The sequence below is a fragment of the Emys orbicularis genome, chromosome 1 (assembly GCF_028017835.1).
Source record: "Emys orbicularis isolate rEmyOrb1 chromosome 1, rEmyOrb1.hap1, whole genome shotgun sequence".
Taxonomy (NCBI): domain Eukaryota; kingdom Metazoa; phylum Chordata; order Testudines; family Emydidae; genus Emys; species Emys orbicularis.
The window spans coordinates 35075667-35096595 of NC_088683.1; positions in this window are offsets into that span (position 1 = coordinate 35075667).

Below are 20929 nucleotides of genomic sequence, written 5' to 3' on the forward strand. Positions count from 1 at the left end.
TTAAAACAGAGATCTGTTGCCACTGGCTTTTTAACACAAAGCTGAGTATTTGTTCTTCTGAACTATTCTGCAGCTCTGTTAAGTTTAGTAGTTGAGGCTTGGGTACCTGACAGACTGCTGACAGAGTAATAACCAGTTTTTAAAAGTCTATGTACATTTGATTATCTCAGTCTAATTCCTGACACCTATCTTTGTAAGAATGTGATTTATTTAATTATTAACATTTGTGCCTACAAGCTTTCTTTTAAGATTTTTCCAAATCTCTTAAAAGCACGTTAGCAGTTTTACAAATTGTGCTCTGCAAGGAAAATCTTTAGGGAAGGATTAGGTCGGCTTTTCACACTTTCTCCTGACTTTGTTAACCTACATCTTTTGTGAATAACACAAAGAACATGTGCATTAAATCACAAAAGACAATTTCGTTTCAACCTCACATTTAACATTCTTTTTAAAAAATCTCATTCCTGCTGCTTCATGCTGCTTTCTGTGATAGCAAGATTGAATTTTGCTACAATTCAGAACATGTAATATCTGAGGCAATAATACTCAAATGATCATGTTTAATATAAACATAGAGTGTAACTGTTTTCAGAAGCTAAACACTATAAATCCTAAGTGACAGTGACCATAAATGGGATAGAAGATGGGATTTCTGTCATTCTCTGAGGGATATTATAGAATTAATCTTAGTTGGTTTTGAAGCACATGCTTTTGTTTTGATGTGCTTAATACATAAACCTTTGTTGGCAAGGATTTATATGCATGTATAGTCATTCGGTAGCTGCTAACTTAGCAAATATATATAGCATAATTCTCTAAATAGTTTCAAAGGGTGTAGTCAAGAAGTATTTTGTTAGAGACACGACTTTATACATTTACTTATTCATCTTTTAAAATATTTTTTCCAAAAATGATTTTTTGTGAGAACAACTTGCTTGACTCCTCTTGTTTTTAATTCTTTATTTTTGCCTTCATATTCAAAGAATGTATTTTGTGTAGACATGATTGCAAATGTAAATAGAAATATTAAAAATAAGAGAAATTAATGGTTTTGATCATTATCAATGGGACTGCTTGCACAGTAAAGTACTACTCAGGATCAGCATGCAAGTCAGAAGTAGGTGCTTTATTTTTTAAGAATTATACACATCACTTCCTAATACTGTAATCTACTTCGCAGTTGCTAGTTAAGAGAGGATGGGGTGGACAACTGAGTCAGTGTTGAAATACTATAGATGAGAAATACTCACTGAAGTAGAAAAACATACATGAAATTATGGACCAGAAGTGAAAGGAAGTAGCAGTGACAATGAGAGCCAATACTACTTTCTAAAAGCTGGGGCATCTGAATTTTCCTCCTAATGCAGGTAAAAATGAAACTAAATAGTATCATTCAATCAAATTTTTAAATAAGGAGCTTATAAGAAGGTTGCTTTGTTAGTTAAATGTGTAAATTCACTCAGTAAGTCTGGTAAACTACATTCTGTTTTAATTAATGCCATTTAGACTGAAAGACCTTAACCATAAATCAGTTGGTACAGTCCAATTCATTGTAGTGCAAAACTACACATTACTTTTTCTATGCTGTGTCTTAAAAAGAGTAGAAGAGCAATTTGAACCATCATTTACATGCAGGAAATCACAGTCAATTTAGGCAAAGAACACACTGCAGTTAAAATAACTTTAACTAAATATTATAATAGCCATTCAGATAACAATTGTATTAAATCTAGTTTCTCTCTCTCTCTTTCATTCTGCTGCCACGACTGGGTGGTTTTGGAGAGTACCACAACTTTTCCCCACTCCAGTCAGGAAGATACCAAGCACAAGAAGCCTAACAAAATGCAGAAAGACATCTAGACTCCACTACATGGCAGCCAAATCCAAGGAGCTCAGTAGGGCATGTGAGCCCCAGTTAGGGCAAGCTGAGCCCAAGGCCCCCCAGCAGAGTCCAGAGAGCATACATGATTATATTTTGAACATTAGAACCATGTACTGTGAGTGGAATCTCATTTTGGTGTCTCAGGCAAGCAGTTTCTTTATGGGTGGACCTTGATTTGTGGATGGAGCTTGGAAGAGCACCACAAGTCTTTTTATTTTTCATTTTGACCCCTGAATTTTACCCACTGTCATACTCTCACACACTGACTTGTCATTAGCTGGCTGCTTTCTGGAGATAAATGGCTATAAATACTGAAACCTCTTTGTTTTGTTCTTTACTGCTTGTTTGTATTTAATTTATTCTGTATCTTGGTGTTTCCCTAAAGTCTCTCAAAGTTTGTAACATTTCCTCAGGGCATAGTTTTTTGGGAAAATGTACCAAAGTGGTGAAACTGAACCTATTCATTAGTTCAAATGGGTGGGAGAGAGGAGGGAGGAGGGAAAGTAAGTTGCCACAACCTGACTTCTTGAAGTCTTCACTGTCTCTTTAAAAAAAAAAAAAAAAAAAAAAAAAGAACTGAATGGGCGTCCATTGTCTTAGGGCTGGTCCACACTAACCCCCCAGTTCGAACTAAGATACGCAACTTCAGCTACGTGAATAACATAGCTGAAGTCGAAGTATCTTAGTTCGAACTACAAGGTACTTACCGCGGGTCCACACGCGGCAGGCAGGCTCCCCCGTCGACTCCGCGTACTCCTCTCGCGGAGCAGGAGTACCGGTGTCGACGGCGAGCACTTCCGGGATCGATTTATCGCGTCTAGACAAGACGCGATAAATCGATCCCAGAAGATCGATTGCTTACCGCCAAACCCAGAGGTAAGTATAGACGTACCCTTAGTTTACTTTCAGTTTGTGATTAGGCTGCAAAAAGAGGTCTCTAAATCCTTGAGAATATACCTTGCCCTTAATCTATGTCAGGAAACAAAAAAAAGTCCGTTCTTGGGCTAACATAACCAAACTAACAGGAAAGGTTTGCTTATTTTTTTCCTAATCAAGTCATGGACATCTGTATTATAACATTTCCGATGACATCGATTTATGTGGAAGTGATTCCCCATACTTTCCTTTCTTCACAGAGAAATGCCTGAGAGAGAGAGAACACTCTGAGACAGAAAAGAGCAAAAAAAAAAAAAAAAAAAAGATTTCTAAAACTGTGCCATCGTAATATACAAGGCAGCTGACAGAGTGTGAAATGGTGGTTGTAAAAAGCCAATACACTCCATATCACCCAGCATTACAGCCTGAGAAAAAGAGCAACATTACAGACCTGATACATTGACTCATGATTCCATTCTCTGTGTTTTCTGGGAAATTTTGCCATTACATTCATGGCTGCAATGCACCCATGTCTCTCTATTCCTAATTGAGTATTCTTCAAGCAGACTCTTGCAGAGACTTAAAGAGATGTGCACAGAAGTGTATCAAACAATCTTATCCAAGCAGAGGGTCATCATGTTTTTCATTATAACACATGTTGAACAAGTGGTCAGTTTACATTTGAGATAATCTTGAAGTCATACAGCTGAATTGTACAGTAAAATTTTTGCATTCAACCTAGTGCAGAAATAGAAAAAAAATGGAAGGTGTTCTCCCTGATAACCAAGTCTCTCAATATTTACCATTACAAAACACAAGTTATCAATTCCCCAAATAAAAATGTAACCGTTATGGAAGAATGCAGAGAGGAAGCAAGGCTGGAAGAACTAAAAATGCTAAACCTCCAACATTTTTTTTTTTAAAAAGAAGCATAGAACTGTAGGAATGGAAGGGACCTCAAGAGGTCACCTAGTCCATCCCCCACATGCTGAGGCAGGATTAAATGTATCTAGAACATCCTTAAGAGACAAGGTGGGTGAGGTAATATCTTTTATTGGATCTGTTGGTGAGAGAGACAAGCTTTCAAAGTGCTCTTCTTCAGGACATCCCTGACAGATGTGTATATGAAAGAGAGGGAGAGGGATTTATAGCATCAAATGATGTTAGCATGCTCTTTCCATCCCATTAAAGTGGCTATAGAAACAGAAGGGCTGAGATTTTCAAAAGCAGTGCAGGGGATTTAGCCACACATCTCCCATTGATTTTAATACCAGATGTGTAGCTAACCTCCTGCACAACTTTGAAAATCTCAACCAAGATAGTTTAAAATCTTGCTTATGAATTATTATGAAAGTTCTGCCTGAAATAATGAAGGTATATTCATGGTAGCATATACAGCAACATCTACTGGCAATTTGAGTCAAAAAGAAAAAAGGATCCTACTAAATAATTCACCAGGCACCTACTAGCCAAAAGCTGTGGCCCATGATTGGCATTTGTTTCTCTGGTCTGTGCACTTGCCTCCATGCCAGTTTGCCACATCATTGGTGAGTGAGGTCTGAGTCACAAAGTCTATTAAGCATATGGTTACATGGTTAGCTGCAATTCTGTCCACACTCCAGTCTCTCTGAGTGCACCCCCTCATGTGTCAGGCCTCATGTCTTTACCTCTCCTGGGGCAGAATCACACCATTCTATGGCTCTGAGACTGGGCTCTGGCTACAAGAGCCTGTGTGCCCACTGTGCTTACCCCAGCAGGTTTTACTGGGTTCAGCACATGAGGGTCTTTCTTTAGGTGTATGTGACCAGTGGTGAATAGCAGGACCAGACAACCTTCTTAAACCAAAGTATTGCTTCATCTGAACAGTAGGAATAAAACATAACATAAGAGAAAAAGGATTTTAAAACAGTCGATACAATTGTCTAGCTTACCAAAAGTCCCGTCATTCTGTGAAGGTGACTCAGACAGTGCTAGCTTCTTCTGACATCCCAGCAGTGTCTGTGTGTTTCTCTGTCTGAACAGCTTCTCACAACAACTTCCTCACCTCTGGACAGACAGTGTCTTTTTCAAAGGTTTATAGTCCTTTGGGCCCCCAACACGGGCTAAACATGCTTTGTAACTTGGCTGGACACTGGAGGTAGGATCTTCACAGTTAATAACTCAGACATTGTCTCTTAACCACTCTGAAGGGTTTACCAGGAAGTGGCTTATCTGGAGTTCTTTTGCTTTCTGCTTCTTTTTCTGACAACTTCCAATTATACTAAGCCAACATATTAATACAGTAAACATCCCAATAATCATGTCACATACAGTATTCATTATAGCACATCCAAGCATTCATCACAGTGCTTAACTTTAAGCATGTAATTAAGTGTCTCCCTGAATGGGGGCCAAATCAGTACATTTCTGAGCTTTGCATACTGTATATGTTTTGTGCTTTCTGATGGAGATTTATTTTTTTCCTTAATCTAGAATAAAAAACTGGATGTATTTGGTTGCCTTTTGTACATGGAATACATAACACAAATAATATTACTTTTTCAGAAAGGAGACTGCATTCATAGACTTAGAAATGTGAGAAGTAATAAAACCCTTATATTTATATATATTTCAGAGAGAGGCTCAGATTTTAAGTGCCTAAATCCCTTTTTAAAATGATAGGCTCCTAAATCAGCTAGGTATTACAGTGCTGAGCTCAGCAATGCCTAAATACTTTTAAAAATCTGAGCCCTAGTCCCCAGGTTATTCATGGTGATAAGAAATTCTTACCTTTTTTTTTTTTTTGCACTTTCTGAGTGCTGCGCTTAGAAAATGGATATTGTTTTCTTCAGGTTATCATACACTAAATTAAAGCATTTCAGTGTAGTCTTGCTAATTAGTATGTAAGTCACATAACAAATGGTCTTTGATTAAAAGTAATACATGCTTCTGATTGCATGTTGGAAAATTTGTATGTTATAAGATATGGTATTAGTCTCCATTATTGCCACCAGACTTGAATCTTTTCATTATATATTTAAAAGCCAATATGCACACAGTCTTAGGATCTAAAACAGAAACTATGTTAATCCATTTTTGCCTAAGGTACAAAATTATCTTTGGTAGCTACTGCTTTGCAGTGCTGGCCTTAATATCAAGGATGATTCAGCTAGTCCCAAGGGAAAACAAAACAAAACCAAACAATAAACTCTTCTATAGCATGGCAATGCTTAAAAAAAGTTACACTGTATTCTGAAATTAAGACCATTTAATCCGTGAGCACAAATTAGGTGTTCACTGAGATATGAGTGTATTTCCTCTCTCTGTATGTATGTACGTAGACACCCCACCCCCTCATGTAATGGAGACACACTGTGAGTGGTAGATACACATGTGCATACATTATTGTAGTTACAGCTGTTAGTGGGCTTTCCCTTCACCCTCTCCCCTGGTTCTTGTCACGCAGACAGAAAGCAGAAGACCACAAATCCGAAGTGTAGACAATGCGATGTTTATTGGGGTTAGTTTCCAGCAAACATGTGTTTCATAACTCTGACACTGCAGAGCCTTGTTTCCCAGTGTCTCGTCCCCCGTCCTCAGGAAGCATAATTATACCTGAAATGCACGCCCACAGTCCCCTTACAACTTAGGCTCATGTTCTATTTTGGGTCTTCATTCCACCTCTTTTGTATCCCATGGGACTCCGCAGAGTCAGGGACCGGCGTTTCTTTGATCTTTTAGTATTTTATACCTCCCCCCCCAAGCCCCTTTGCCTGGTTGCTTTGCCTTGAGAAAGGGGTTGAGACAATCTTAAAGTGTGCTCTGAGTAACACCTTAACTGCTTTTATCTATTCCCATTGTACTAACAAATCCATCTGACTAGGCAGAAACAACATCACAGTGTCTTTGTCCTTTGTTTACACATATTAGTATAAGAGTATCAAAAAGTCAAACTCAAAATTCTATCCCAGGCTAACAAACAGACCTAACAACAGCCACAGTATTAATCAGTCAAATATGTTACTAGTCTCCCTGTCGTTATATACAAAATACAGTTCTTTGCTAAAATGTTGCTCTCCATTGAAAGATCATGGGACCTTTCAATGGGAAAGTGAAGGCAATGACAAAACTTCCATTGATTTCAATGGCTGCAGGAATAGGTACAATGTTTTCATGAGTTAAGCAAACTGGTTTGTGATTTCAAGTGAATGTTTTTGTTGTTTTTTAAAGAAACACAACTCTTTTCACTGTGAACATGCAGTAGTTTCCATTCTCCTCCCCAAATGGTGAGTTTTCCCCAGCAGCATACAATGCCAAGTGTACTGTGTATGGTTAATAAATAACAATGTTATTCAGTTTCTGGCAGGCTGGAATTTTGTCGTTTTTTGGTGCAGACTGGATTCACTGGTGTGCGAATGGAAAAATTACATGTAAGCAAATCCACAGGATCTCACAAATATATGCAAAAACCTCATTCTTTTTATTTGAAAAACCTACTTGAGAGACGGACAGATCTTGTGCTGGTTCTCTGCACAGGTGTTTCATCCTGAGTTTCTAATTTATGAATACAAGAGTGAAAACTCTTTCCAACTGGGTACTCGCATGAGCTTGAACTTTAGACTTCCTGGCAAGGGGGAGAGAAGGTATTGGGAGGTTTGTCAATGGCATAAATCCATTATCTGTTGAAGATGATTTTGCCCCACCAGCTGAAAAAGTATTTGAAACACAAAACCTATAGTTTGGTAAAGCCATTCACATGCTACAACACTTTACAGTGGTGCAATCTTGGGCATTTCCTAGTGCTTTAGTCTGAACTTATGCTATGTCAAGATATCTAGGAGAAGAGACTGTGATAAGGTCCAACAGTATGTCTTTGGTACAATTCAGTGAGTTTGGTCATTTTTTCATTTGAAAAAAACCCAGTATTGATACAATGATGGTTATAATTTGTTCTCATTCCAAATCTGATGATTATTTTCCATAACCTTTGCACCTAGCTAGAGTCATTGTCTGTTCATTGAAATATATAATGTGCATTCAGTCAGTTCCTCTGCTCCCCAACAGATGCTGGCAGAGAGCTGCCTCCCCTATGGAGCTTCTTTTCATCTGCAGTTCTCAAGCAGCTGGGTCACTCTTCTTCCTGCTCTCCCCTGGCTAGCTCTCTGCTCTCTAAGGGCTTCAGGCCACAGGGCTTACATTGCAGGATTCCATTGGTTACACTGGTCTACAATTTTTGAGAAGTCGTCTGCTTCAGAGATAAAATGTGCTATCTATTATGTATTTTGATGTGCTGAATTCAAATATGACAATTAAAACAACTGATTGGCTACTGTTTCTAAGATATTTAAGTTTTTACATTTTATGTCTATGTATATTGTGTAGATAGTAGAGTTTTAATCATAAATTGTAAAGCTAGGTCTTTTCATGTGTTTATGGTTGCTTTACATGATAATATTTCACCTGTCCTGTTTATGTAACACTTTAAAAATCAGCAAAAGGGTTATATAAATAAAATTTATTATGACACAAAAGGCAAAAAAATATTATGTACATAGTTTAGTCCTATTCAGTGTCTACTCGGCGCTTCTTGGCTTGTCTCTTGTATTCATTAAATGGAGCATCTCTTGTCACTGTCCAACAATAGTCTGCAAGCATTGATGGGCTCCATTTGCCCTGATAGTGTTTCTCCATTGTTGCAATGTCCTGGTGAAATCGCTCGCCGTGCTCGTCGCTCACTGCTCCGCAGTTCGGTGGAAAAAAATCTAGATGAGAGTGCAAAAAATGTATCTTTAGTGACATGTTGCAACCAAGGCTTTTGTATGCCTTGAGGCAGTTTTCCACCAACAACCTGTAGTTGTCTGCCTTGTTGTTTCCGAGAAAATGTATTGCCACTAACTGGAAGGCTTTCCATGCCGTCTTTTCCTTGCCACGCAGTGCATGGTCAAATGCATCATCTCGAAGAAGTTCACGAATCTGAGGACCAACAAAGATACCTTCCTTTATCTTAGCTTCACTTAACCTTGGAAATTTTCCACGGAGGTACTTGAAAGCTGCTTGTGTTTTGTCAATGGCCTTCACAAAGTTCTTCTTCAGACCCAGCTTGATGTGTAAGGGTGGTAACAAAATCTTCCTTAAAAAACAACAAGGAGTCTGGTGGCACCTTAAAGACTAACAGATTTATTTGGGCATAAGCTTTCGTGGGGAAAAACCTCACTTCTTCAGATGTGTCTTCCTTGATTCAACAAGTGGTGGATGCTGAACACTTTTCCTCCCAGGCTCCAATGACTGTCGGAGTGGCCAATCTTTCTTGATGTAGTGAGAATCTCTTGCACGACTATCCCATTCGCAGAGAAAACAGCAGTACTTTGTGTATCCAGTCTGCAGACCAAGCAAGAGAGCAACAACCTTCAAATCTGCCACTGATGTTGGTCATAGTTTATGCACCTCAAAAGTTGTTTCATGTTGTCATAGGTTTCCTTCATATGGACTGCATGACCAACTGGAATTGATGGCAAAACATTGCCATTATGCAGTAAAACAGCTTTAAGACTCGTCTTCGATGAATCAATGAACAGTCTCCACTCATCTGGATCGTGAACGATGTTGAGGGCTGCCATCACACCATCGACATTGTTGCAGGCTACAAGATCACCTTCCAGGAAGAAGAATGGGACAAGATCCTTTTGACGGTCACGGAACATGGAAACCCTAACATCACCTGCCAGGAGATTCCACTGCTGTAGTCTGGAGCCCAACAGCTCTGCCTTACTCTTGGGTAGTTCTAAATCCCTGACAAGGTCATTCAGTTCACCTTATGTTATGAGGTGTGGTTCAGAGTAGGAGGATGGGAGAAAATGTGGGTCCTGTGACATTGATGGTTCAGGACCAGAAGTTTCATCCTCTTCCTCTTCCTTGTCTGACTCAAGTGAGAATGATTCTGGTGCATCAGGAACTGGCAGTCCTTCTCCGTGGGGTACTGGGCGTATAGCTGATGGAATGTTTGGATAATGCACAGTCCACTTTTTCTTCTTTGACACACCTTTCCCAACTGGAGGCACCATGCAGAAGTAACAATTGCTGGTATGATCTGTTGGCTCTCTCCAAATCATTGGCACTGCAAAAGGCATAGATTTCCTTTTCCTGTTCAACCACTGACGAAGATTTGTTGCACAAGTGTTGCAGCATATGTGTGGGGCCCACCTCTTGTCCTGATCTCCAATTTTGCAGCCAAAATAAAGATGATAGGCTTTCTTAACCATAGTGGTTATACTGCGCTTTTGTGATGCAAAAGTCACTTCACCACAAACATAGCAGAAGTTATCTGCACTGTTCACACAAGTACAAGGCATCTCTGCTCCCTTTGACTAAACAGAAATGTGTCCCTTTGCAAAATCAAACACTGACAAATAAGAGAGCACGACACTGTATGATTTCTAGAGCTGATATAGGGCAATTTGTTCAGCAGAGTGATGTAAGCTTCGTTATGATTGCATCATCCATGACTTCTAGGAATAACATGATGCAATTCATATCATGTATGATGCAATACCAGCTTCAGATTGCATCATTCATTGTTTTGCCTAAAAAGCAAGTACTGTCCAAACCCAGTCATAGATTTATTCATAGATCCAGTCAAAGATGTATTTTAGGCATTTCTGGTTTAAATTGAGATCCCTTCCCTTTATAACTCACTTATCCTCCGCCATTCCCAAGTCAAGGGTCGTATATACTGACCCAATAGCATATCTTGAAAACTAGAGCCAATCAACAATTTTAAGAATCATTTTCATTCTCAGTGACCCAGAATTAGTAAAGTTTGACTACATTTATTTCAGAAGCATTTTGGCTGTAGAGCAGTGTTATCTAAGTCAAAGATTAACACCTCCTGAGGAATACAGAAAGGAGTTAGTTATACACACACAGAACCAGTGCTGAAAGCCTTTTGTGTGTGTGTGTGTGTGTGTGTGTGTGTGTGAGAGAGAGAGAGAGAGAGACACTGAAGCAATGTGAAGAAATTAACAGAGAGATTGGAAGAGGGTTACAGTGTGCATCATTTTAAAAATTAGAATTTACTGCCATTTGCTATTTCACTTTACTACGTTATTTGTGGCATTGTTGAGACTTGGAATGGGAAATAATGTAAATTCCATGGTAACTTCACTACCATGGGCAGTAAGTGGTGATTTGTTAAAGGAAACTAGTGCCAATATGCTAAGTGAAGGTTTGAGTTCATGTGGAGAGAGGTACCTTGCAACAGACAGCTTGTCCTTCACATTGTCATTTAATATATAAAAATAAATAATATTTATATAGCACTTTCTTTCAAAGAACGTCACTTAATATTAATGAAATAATCTGGGAGCAAATTGGAGCAAAAATGGACAGCAACCAAACCAGAATGACAGTATGGGACTGAATTAACTATATGTTAAAAGCTTTTAAGTGAAGAAGCCAGGGGAGTAGAACTGTATCTTACCTTTAAACAAAAATAAATGCAAGGAAAATAAAATGATTTCTTGGTACAGATAATTTGGAGATTGCATATCCAAACTGTTCGGTCTGTCATAATACAGCACCAAGGTAAAACTGGATAAATCCAAGTGACTGAGACTGAAACTTTTAAAAAGGAACAAAGGATTATGTGTTCTTGTGCACTCTAAATCAACATCATCAAAAGCACCTCCTTGTCTATGGAAAAAGAGGCTCGGGAAAGCAACTTATATTACAGAACTGGAATGATTTTTCAGCCCACTTGTCACTTCAATACAGTATGTTAACAACGTAGTGCAATAAGTAGAGCTACTAAAGAAATGATTTATAGATACTTTAAGGCTTGTTAAAACAGGTTAATGTCAATACAATTAGCTCTTGGATCAAGTCAGTCGACTCTAAAGTGAAAGTTGACATAATGGTATTAAAACCACATTCCAACCCTGGAAGAAGTATCACTTGGCATTCAAACCTGGGGGGATACACAAAGTAACTAGCTTTAAAGCGTGGTCCAGAGAAGAGTCCCCTCTAATAAAAAAGCAGGCACATTTTGGAAGAACAGTTTCAAACAGTAAGCAGAAGATTGATTTGATAATTATAGAGCAATTCTATTGAAAAGGCAGGCAGGACAGGAGGGCATGAGAATCAGAAGGTAGCAATACTGTACAGTCAGCAAATGGCCAGGGGAAGAGGAGGTCAACACCACTTGCTAAACGTTAGATGCTAATTATAGTGATTGGAAAAATTCTGCTGGGAAAGTGAATGAATTCTTCATAATGTACTCAATTATGTAGTGCCATTATAAATTAGCAGACAAGAATTTAGTTGAGTTAAGGTTGCTGCTTAACACTAAAGTTAAAAAGCATGTCTACCAAGGCATGGTAACATTAAGAAAAAATAAGCATTTACAATTATGAAAATGTGCCATTAAGAGAGGGAAGAATATTCTCACATTTCACACAGTTACTTAAAGAAATGTACATGTGTAAAGCATCATATTGCATATTCAAAAATAATTGTGCCCAGTTTCAACCCAGAGGCCTCATAACCTCCCATAGCATCCACCTTTCATCATATACATTTTGAATATGGGCTACAAACTTTCATAAGCCATTATCTATCCATACCCACATAACAAGTAGTTCACAGAATTACGGTATTTCAAAATGGCTGCGAAATCTGGTTAACACCTCTCAATGACCTGTATGAAAAGTAACTTTAAGTGTGAGACATTATAGCGACATTTAAAATAAGTCAGGAAATGAAGTATGTTTGCTTTGAATTGCTGTTCTGAATTTTAACACATTTGTGCTAATCATGAGACTCTGTCAGCTTCTTTATGTTGAAAGCCACAGCATAGACATGTCACAAGATGCTCAGCACAAAGCATGACAGGAGTGTAGTAGGCTGACAGGCTCCTGATTTTGGGTCTTCATTTTCAGAGCCAGCTAGGAAGTTCTTGGGGAGGAGGGATAGCTCAATGGTTTGAGCATTGACCTGCTCAACTGAGGGTTATGAGTTCAATCCTTAAGAGGGCCATTTAGGGATCTGGGGTGAAAAAAAATAGTTGGGGATTAGTCCTGCTTTGAGCAGCAGGTTAGACTAGATGATTTCCTCAGGTCCCTTCCAACCCTGATATTCTATGAAAAGGGTGCTTGTGAATTTCTATGAAAGTTCATGGTGTGTGTATGCTGAAAAACCAGTCAGCCCTGGGGCCATCCTGGCACTGGTCTGGTTTTTAGAACTGTTCTAATTAGTGCTGGTTGGCAATGTCCCTCCCCCACTTACTCCCTCAGGAGCCAGTAGAGAAAGAATCAACCATGCCACTTTTCTTTTGGTCCTCTACTTACAGGAAGTTCTCCAGGGGTTCGCTAAACCAAATTCAGGGCTGCTTTGTAACCCCAGAGCAGCAAAGAGAGACCCTAATGTTCTATCCAACAGAACTGAGATTAATAATTCTGTAAAATGACTGAACTTCTATATACATTTCTGAATGAAGAAATTGTACTTCTGTGTTTGCCAAACAGCTCACAGGAGGACCTGGAGAACAAAACGGTCAGCTTTAAGGGTAGTGATTAGATAGCAAGAATGGAAGTGCATACGAAGAAGAGGATATTGCATAAGTCTTGCATCTTTTGGGGGCTAGAATGAAGCAGGCGCTATATTAACTATATTCAATTGGGTCTGTGATAACAATGGTTTAGTGTGGGATTGTATTATGCCAATATTCTAATGGACTCCTGAGCAGCCAGCTTTCATGAGTTATATCTACATTGTCTACAGTGAAACAGACATCTTGGACTGGAGACACATGCACCTTGATGGCACACTGATAGCCAGGCTGGCAGCAGCTGGTTGAAACAAAGGGCTCTCCGATGTGTAAAAGCTTTGCTTCATCTTTGTTAATTCAATTTTTTGAGATAATCCAACAATCGTCAGAATCTAAGAAATCCACATCAAGGTAGGTACTTAATGTTTAAGTGACTAGCTTTGCTATCAAATGTTGGTCAAGAGGGCACTCTAGTCTTGTGGCTTAGGTATTAGGATATGAGTCCAGAGACTTGAGGCCAAATTCATCCTTGGTTTAATGCCACTGAATTAGGTGGTGTTACAGAGGAAAATTTGCCTCTTGGGTTTCAATCCTAGTTTTGATTTTGACATGCAGTGTGACCTTGGGCCTAATCACCTAGATTTAAGTCTCAGTTTCTTCATCCCTAAAAGGGGGAGGATAATCATGATTATAATATTTAGTGAGTGCAAGTGAAGGTTATTAAAAAGCTAATTCAAATGGGAATAGAACTCAGAAGTTCTTGGCTCTTAGCCCTGTGCACAATCTCCCAGCAGCTGCTGCTCTTGCTTCATCATCACCAGTAGTCACAAATGGGAATTTTCACATGGAAGTAGCTTTTCAAAATGTCACATTCGTCACCATGAAAAACGTTCACTCTCCTAAAATTTAACAAAAAGTCAAAACTTCAAGAATGCTAAATCATGCAAAGTAAATTGCTGAAAAGGATGAATACCTGTTGCCTATACTTTAATTACAACTAAACATTTCTTGATTCTGAGTCTCTTGTATTGGCCTCCATGGAACTTTAAATGCATCTGCCATGGATTTTTCACATCTGTCATCATAAGATTTTTACATCATCCACCATAAGCCTTTCAATATGCTCTCCAGGAAACTCTTCCAATAACCACTAAGGGCCTTTCACATTGATTTGCTTGATATTAAAATTTTCTTAGCACTCAGTAAAAATACTGATTGGCATGCAAATAGAAAGAGAGGGATGTGCAACCTAATCTTTAACTTTCCATTGCAGAAGTATAGTGTTTGCTACCTGAGCAAGAAGCCAAAGGTGCAGGTAATTACATTTTTCTTTATGCATTACAGTGGGCAGGTAGATGACGCTACCATAAACTCTTGATCTTCATCTTTATTAAAATAAACATCCACCATCACCACCAAAGCAAGAGCATTGGGAAGGATAAATAAACCTGCATGCTATCTTAGAGTTACATGCCACACACCCACATCAGAGGGTGGGAGAAATTGATGGGGCTGGCGGTGAAAGGGGAACAGTTCCAGTAGCAAGGAAGGGAGACGCTTGTCAAGGGGCAATAGGTGGCTGCAGTCTCTGGTACCCATTGGTCAGCTGGGGTGTGGGTGGCAAGCATTCCTCAGCTCCCAGGGATTAGCACACTGCAGGGGCCATATGGAACCTCTTTTGGAGCCTCTTTTCGCTCTGTTCCAGCAGCCCACCCTACCGCCTCCCTTACACACTTATTGTGCTCCTGTCCAGTTGCTAGAGTCCATCTAGAGAAGAAATTTATTGTTCTGTGTTACTGCCAGTGGCAATGGCAACAGCGTTCCACAAAGTCTGAGGGCAGGGCCATGGCCCCATCCGTTCTCAGCTCAAGTAGACATGAGTGGCTCTCTGCCCCAAAGGATTCAGGTGGGATTATAGTCATGGCAGCTAGGCCCTCCTGCTGTTTATGCTGCTGTGACAAAATGCTTACTTGTGGCTGTGTGCTTATGCTGGTGGGGTGGCTAGGCTTTTCTGCTGTGTGCATGCTTGCATAGGTATGTCTCCTCAAGCTGTGAATTATACTTTTCAGCTCTGGTGAAGACATGTCCTGTACTGGCCAGCAGAGCCAATAAATATAGGGGAAAGGAATCCAGAATACATTTTGAGAGTGGCAAAACTGCTGAAGCTGCAGCACGTACTTTCCCTGAGCCTTTAAAGCAAAACCTAGATCTAAATATCAAATGCAGTTATTTCTTATTGATCAGCCAGTTTAATAGCCTCATAGCTTGAATATTTTTAAATACACATTTTAATGTTATCTTGAGTTAAAATACAATGGCAGTAATTTAAGGGTAATACAAATAAAGCAGCATAATGACAAGACACATGGAGTTAATAGTTAGAAATCAGCTCAAATGAATTAGCTCCAAGTGCCCCTCTTTAACATAAGAAGTGGGTTGTATATATTCTCATTCATAGATCCATAGGGAATATATACTCTATTTTGGATTATTCTAAATGGCCACTGGATGATACTGTTACTCTACCCAATTGGAGCTTCAAGCATATATTTTCTGGCAACAAATCAAGTGGTTCTGAAAAGGCAAATCTGAGCATATGACTCATCTGTAGTCATTTTCACTTGTTCTTACTTTTCATCTGATGTGTTATCAATACCTTTATCAGTAATAGGTGTCCAGTATTGTATATATGTACAGTATGTTGCTTACTTTAACTAGACTTCAAGTATTGTTCTCTGCCTTGTTTTTGTTTGTCTTATCTTTGTGAGTGCCTGGCCAGGAGAGGTGCTGATGACTTACCAGGCACCTACCGCTCCCACTACAGTCTAATATTCTATTCTATTCCAATTATACTTATCTCTACCAGTTGCAGCACCCCAACAGGAAATGGTCTATAGTTTCTCTCCATAACTATTGCTCTGATTTGTCAGTTTTAGTCATTTATCTCATGTCAAACCTCATGTCTTTTCGAATAGAAATTAACCAAACAAAATAAACCAAGCAGATTTAATCTTAAATCATTATTAGCACCCTTTATGGAAAACCCTAGGGGTTTTTTGGGGGGGTGGGGCGGGGATTGGTTTTTTTTGGTACATAAGTTTTACACTAGCCTATAGATACTGACTGAGAATTATATCCCTGATCTAGGAATCTATAGATTGTTTAAACCAATCTATAGAATGATGACCAGCTCTATTACATTTTATAGTATTTTTTATATAAGGGATCTGTCTTTAAACCTACAGTCACTTGTGGGTTCAAATCCAACCTTCAATTGTTTCTGCATAGCTGCTGTACTTCTGTGGGATACATTCTTTCATTCTGTACATCCCAGTGTAGTAAGTAGTTTGTTACTGGTTGTTAAAAGAAGGAGAGTTAATGTCACTTGGATGGATTTTCTGAGTTTATTCCACAGATGCAACTTCAGTGAATACACTGAACCTGCTTCTCTGCTGCCTTGCACCTTGTGTCATTTGAACTTATACAAGGTGAATGGAAAGTGGATGTAAAATGATAACAGTCTGGTCTAGTAGCTTTACACTCCCTGTGCACCAGTATAAATGAGGGGATGTTTTAGGTTGTAATTAAGTTTTTGAATTCGGCTAGAAAAGCACCATCCTGCACTCCCATTTGTGTTTGTATGTTTCAGACTGAAAATTTCCCCCCTTCCTTTTTCAACCCTCACTCTGCCAAGACCTCAGCTCCTTTCAGCATTTCTCTCCTGTTGTGTGCAGATCACTTGGGTGTGGTAACCAGATTCCTTTTCATGTTTCCTTTCTTCCTGGGATTTCTACCTCACTTTGCCCCCTTACAGCATCTATGTGGTGCTTCTTGTCACCAGACCACCTGCCTGTTCTCTTTTTGTCTGGATTCAGCAGTTTCCTGCTCTGCTGAGAGACACAACTGGGATAAGAGAAAATTCCTATAATTGCAGTTGAGACAGTTGGAAGCCAGAGCAAAGGCAGCAAAAACTCACCAGGGGAACTTCAGTCTTTGGTAGTAAATGGAGGGAAATGCAATTCTATTATTTATACTTTTGATTTTATGAGCTATGCATTCCATTAACAGGTAAAAACAAAGTCCCTGCCACAAAGAGCATACAGCCTGAAGGCAGCTAGACCCTGGGAAGTGCTGAGTGCTTTCAATTCCTTTTTATATCAATTGACTTCAAAGGTGCTTAGCTTTGTAGGAGAGGCTCAGCACTCTACAGAATTGAAACCTAATTGGCAAAATAGGTTGAGTTGGTATCACTACCTTTGGTTTTCAGTTGCTTATAACTTTGCCAAATATAAACCATTTGGGGTGAAATTTTCGTTGATGGGTGTTTGACTCAAAATGAATATTTCTGGAAAGTTTGCACTAAAATGATCCAGCCATTTTCTGAGAATGAGGTAAGCGGAAAATATGTTGTTTTGCTCATGTTAAATTCTTACAACCTTTTCATTGTGAAGATCTAATGCCTCTGTGCTTTGGAGCAGAAACTTTAAATTTGTCAAGGATAAATGGGATATGCCTTTAGCCAGACTCATGAAAATCAGTTTGCACGTGCTCAGTAGAAACTTGTTAGAGTATAGCAGCTAACTTATCTATGTCATCCACAATGGGCATGCTCCATGTCCACACAGCTCCTACATGGAGTCGAGAGTACACACGCACCATCCCCACAGAGTGACTGAGCATGCTCCATCCTAGGTCTATAGGGGCTGAACGTGTTGTTCCCTGAAATTGCTCCTCCCAAGTACTAAGGGCCAATATGGTGCCAGGCAGAGGATTTTAGAGCAGAGAAAATAGAAAATGGGGAAAGTAATACGACCTAATTTCACAGAGGTGGTGTGAAGTTAAATTTATTAGTGTTTATGAAACACATATAATATGGTAAGAGCACCATAGTAATACTCACGAGGAAATTAATAACTTTGCATTCAGTACCAGGTTTTGGCTGGAATGTGAATGAATGTGGAGCATAAAATGAAATACTGAATAACTACCTATTCCCTGAATGACATTGGGGGCCCCTGGAAAAAATAGTACATTATCAAGTAATTAAAGACTATATCATAATGTGTATATACACAAGGGAGCCAAATTAAAGTTGCACAGGCTGTCTTAATTCTAACATTTCCTAACTTGTCAGCACTTGATTTTTTAACCTTAATGTTCTTTTAACATACTGTACTTTTTCTGGATGTAATATAGACTACAAATGTGGGCAATAGAATGCAGATTAAAAAGTTTCATTTGCATGTTTTGTATTACTTTCACGGCTTTATTTTTTTTATTAAATATCATTTTATTTTCTATTTTTATTTTTAGTGATGTTGTTTCCTAGTGGAGAAGACAATTTAAAGAAAACAATTTGGACAGAAATTCAGGAGAATCCAGCAGCTGTTTAAGTGATCTCCAGCAACCTAACACTATCCCAAATTACCAGGATTCATGCTAATTTTATAAAGTAGGAAAATTGTTGAAAATTCTACCTTTTCAAAACTCTTCAAGTACTGTTTTCTTGAATGTATAAAGTGAGATAGTGACATATTTTAGATCTGAGTTGCAAACTTTCTGTGACATTTTGTGAACCAAATGTAAATAAATAGATAATAAAATAAGTTTTGCACTGTGAGCCCAAAATCAAACATTTCAAAGTAAAAAATCCCTCCCCCACCCAATCTCCAGACATTTTAGAAAATCGTTCTGATTGTATGTAAACGAGATCCAATGATAATGTGCCATGTAGAAGATATACTTGTAGTAGCTTTGTAGCTGTTTTCAAGAGAAAGTGAATTCAAATTTAGAGGACATTGTCCTAAGCAGAAAATTATTAATAGTCAAATTCTGGCCAGACCATGTTGTCTGTTCAAAGATATTTCTTGCCCTTTCACTTTGTGTTGTCTCAAAATCCCCAAAAGGGAGTGTAGTCCCTGTTACCTTCTAGGGTGGGATACTCCCATTGAAATCAAAGATATAACTCCTACTGACTTCAATAGGAGCAGAGCTGGATCAGCACTGAGTGGCCCAATATTTGTGCCCCAATAAATGATAGGTGCTTGAAAAGGGATCGAGTGAGGACAGAGCCATGGCTCCACATCCCAGTCCCTGCACTGGCCTGCACATGGTTTACTCAAAACCTGTAGAAAGCATTTTACTGCCATCATAGACTATGATGTTTTATAGTCATCTTTCACTGAGTGACAATGGGCCATAGTCTGCCATTTTGTCAACAACAGTTTTGGGTAATGATCAGTTAAAATATGGTCCACAATTACATAACAGAAGTGAAGAGACTTTACAAAGTGTAGGGAAAGAAGTCAAGTTGAAATAGGGGACATTTCAGACAAATCTGGTAGATTGTAGAAAGAGGTTGTGTGTTTGCATCCTATGCCAAAATCTTGATGATCCTTAGAGCCTCATAACTAGGGAAGACACTTCAAAGCTACCCATAGACAACCAGGCAGACACACTTTTTCAGGATCCACTTGTGTCTGCTTTGTTTTTAGCCTATATAAAGGGTCAAAATCTGCTCTGTTGTTCTTGTGATACCACTGGGGATGCACTGGGGTAACTTCACAGCTAAAGCTGATTCAAGGTCAGCAAGGGAGAATAAATCCCTTATCTTGTATGGGGAAAGGATACTAACTGGGTCAAATTCCACATTGATTTTCACCGTGTGACCCGATTTACATCAGTGGGGCTGCATGGGGTATAAGTCAGTCAAAATTTGATCCATTGTCCGTGAGCAAGTGGTTGTTTATTTTAGTCTCTCTAATGTGTCAAGAGGGAAAAGAACTTTATTAGAGTGCTGAGTGCTATTTTATTCTTCATTCAAAGCCCAGCTAGAACTGTGTTTGTTTTGTGTAATAAGGAAACATTTCATGGTATCCGTCTGCTGTCTGTGTTCTCCTAGGAATTTGCATTGAACTGAAGATGGTAAGGCATTTCAGTTAATGAAACTGAGCAGCACACCAGACTAACTCTTGGAAATAAAGTTTAAAGTACATAGCTTGAGACTGAGTTGTGCAGATCAATTTGATTATTGTAACCTAACTTAAGTAGAGAGTGTTTTCCTTGCAACAAGGTAATGCAGACAAAGTGTAGAAGGGATTTACTGTGTACTTCTTGATCAGTCTCTGTATATGGGTGCATCTAGAGAAAAGCGTTAGTTCCATTATATTATTTAAGGAAATAATGTATCTATTTCTCTTGCAAAGACTATTTCCTAGTGATAAATATTCATCTAATTTATGTTTAAACAAACGGAAAGAAACATTTTAAATGGAAGGTCATCCATATTTATTTCCCCAGAATATTTTTTCTCCTTGTAGATCTCTTCCACAATAAGAAACAATAGGTTTAGGCTCCAAGAAATATATTTCTAAAAATTGTACAGTAGTCACTTTCGGGTGGCAAAAACTAAATAAGGATAAAAAATTTGTAGTCTCTGACCAGGGCATAATTGTGGGAAGATCAGGGTCTGCATACTTCGGTACCCAGAAAAGTGATTTTGCCCTTGGTTAAAATTGTGCTTCCTGCAAATGCCTGGTTGAAATACGAGCATTAGGTCACCAGTTTTCTAAGACAACTACTGAGATTTCAAATTATGCTGTACAGCCTCTTTGCAATTACATTCACTTCTTCATTAGCAAGTCACTTGTAGG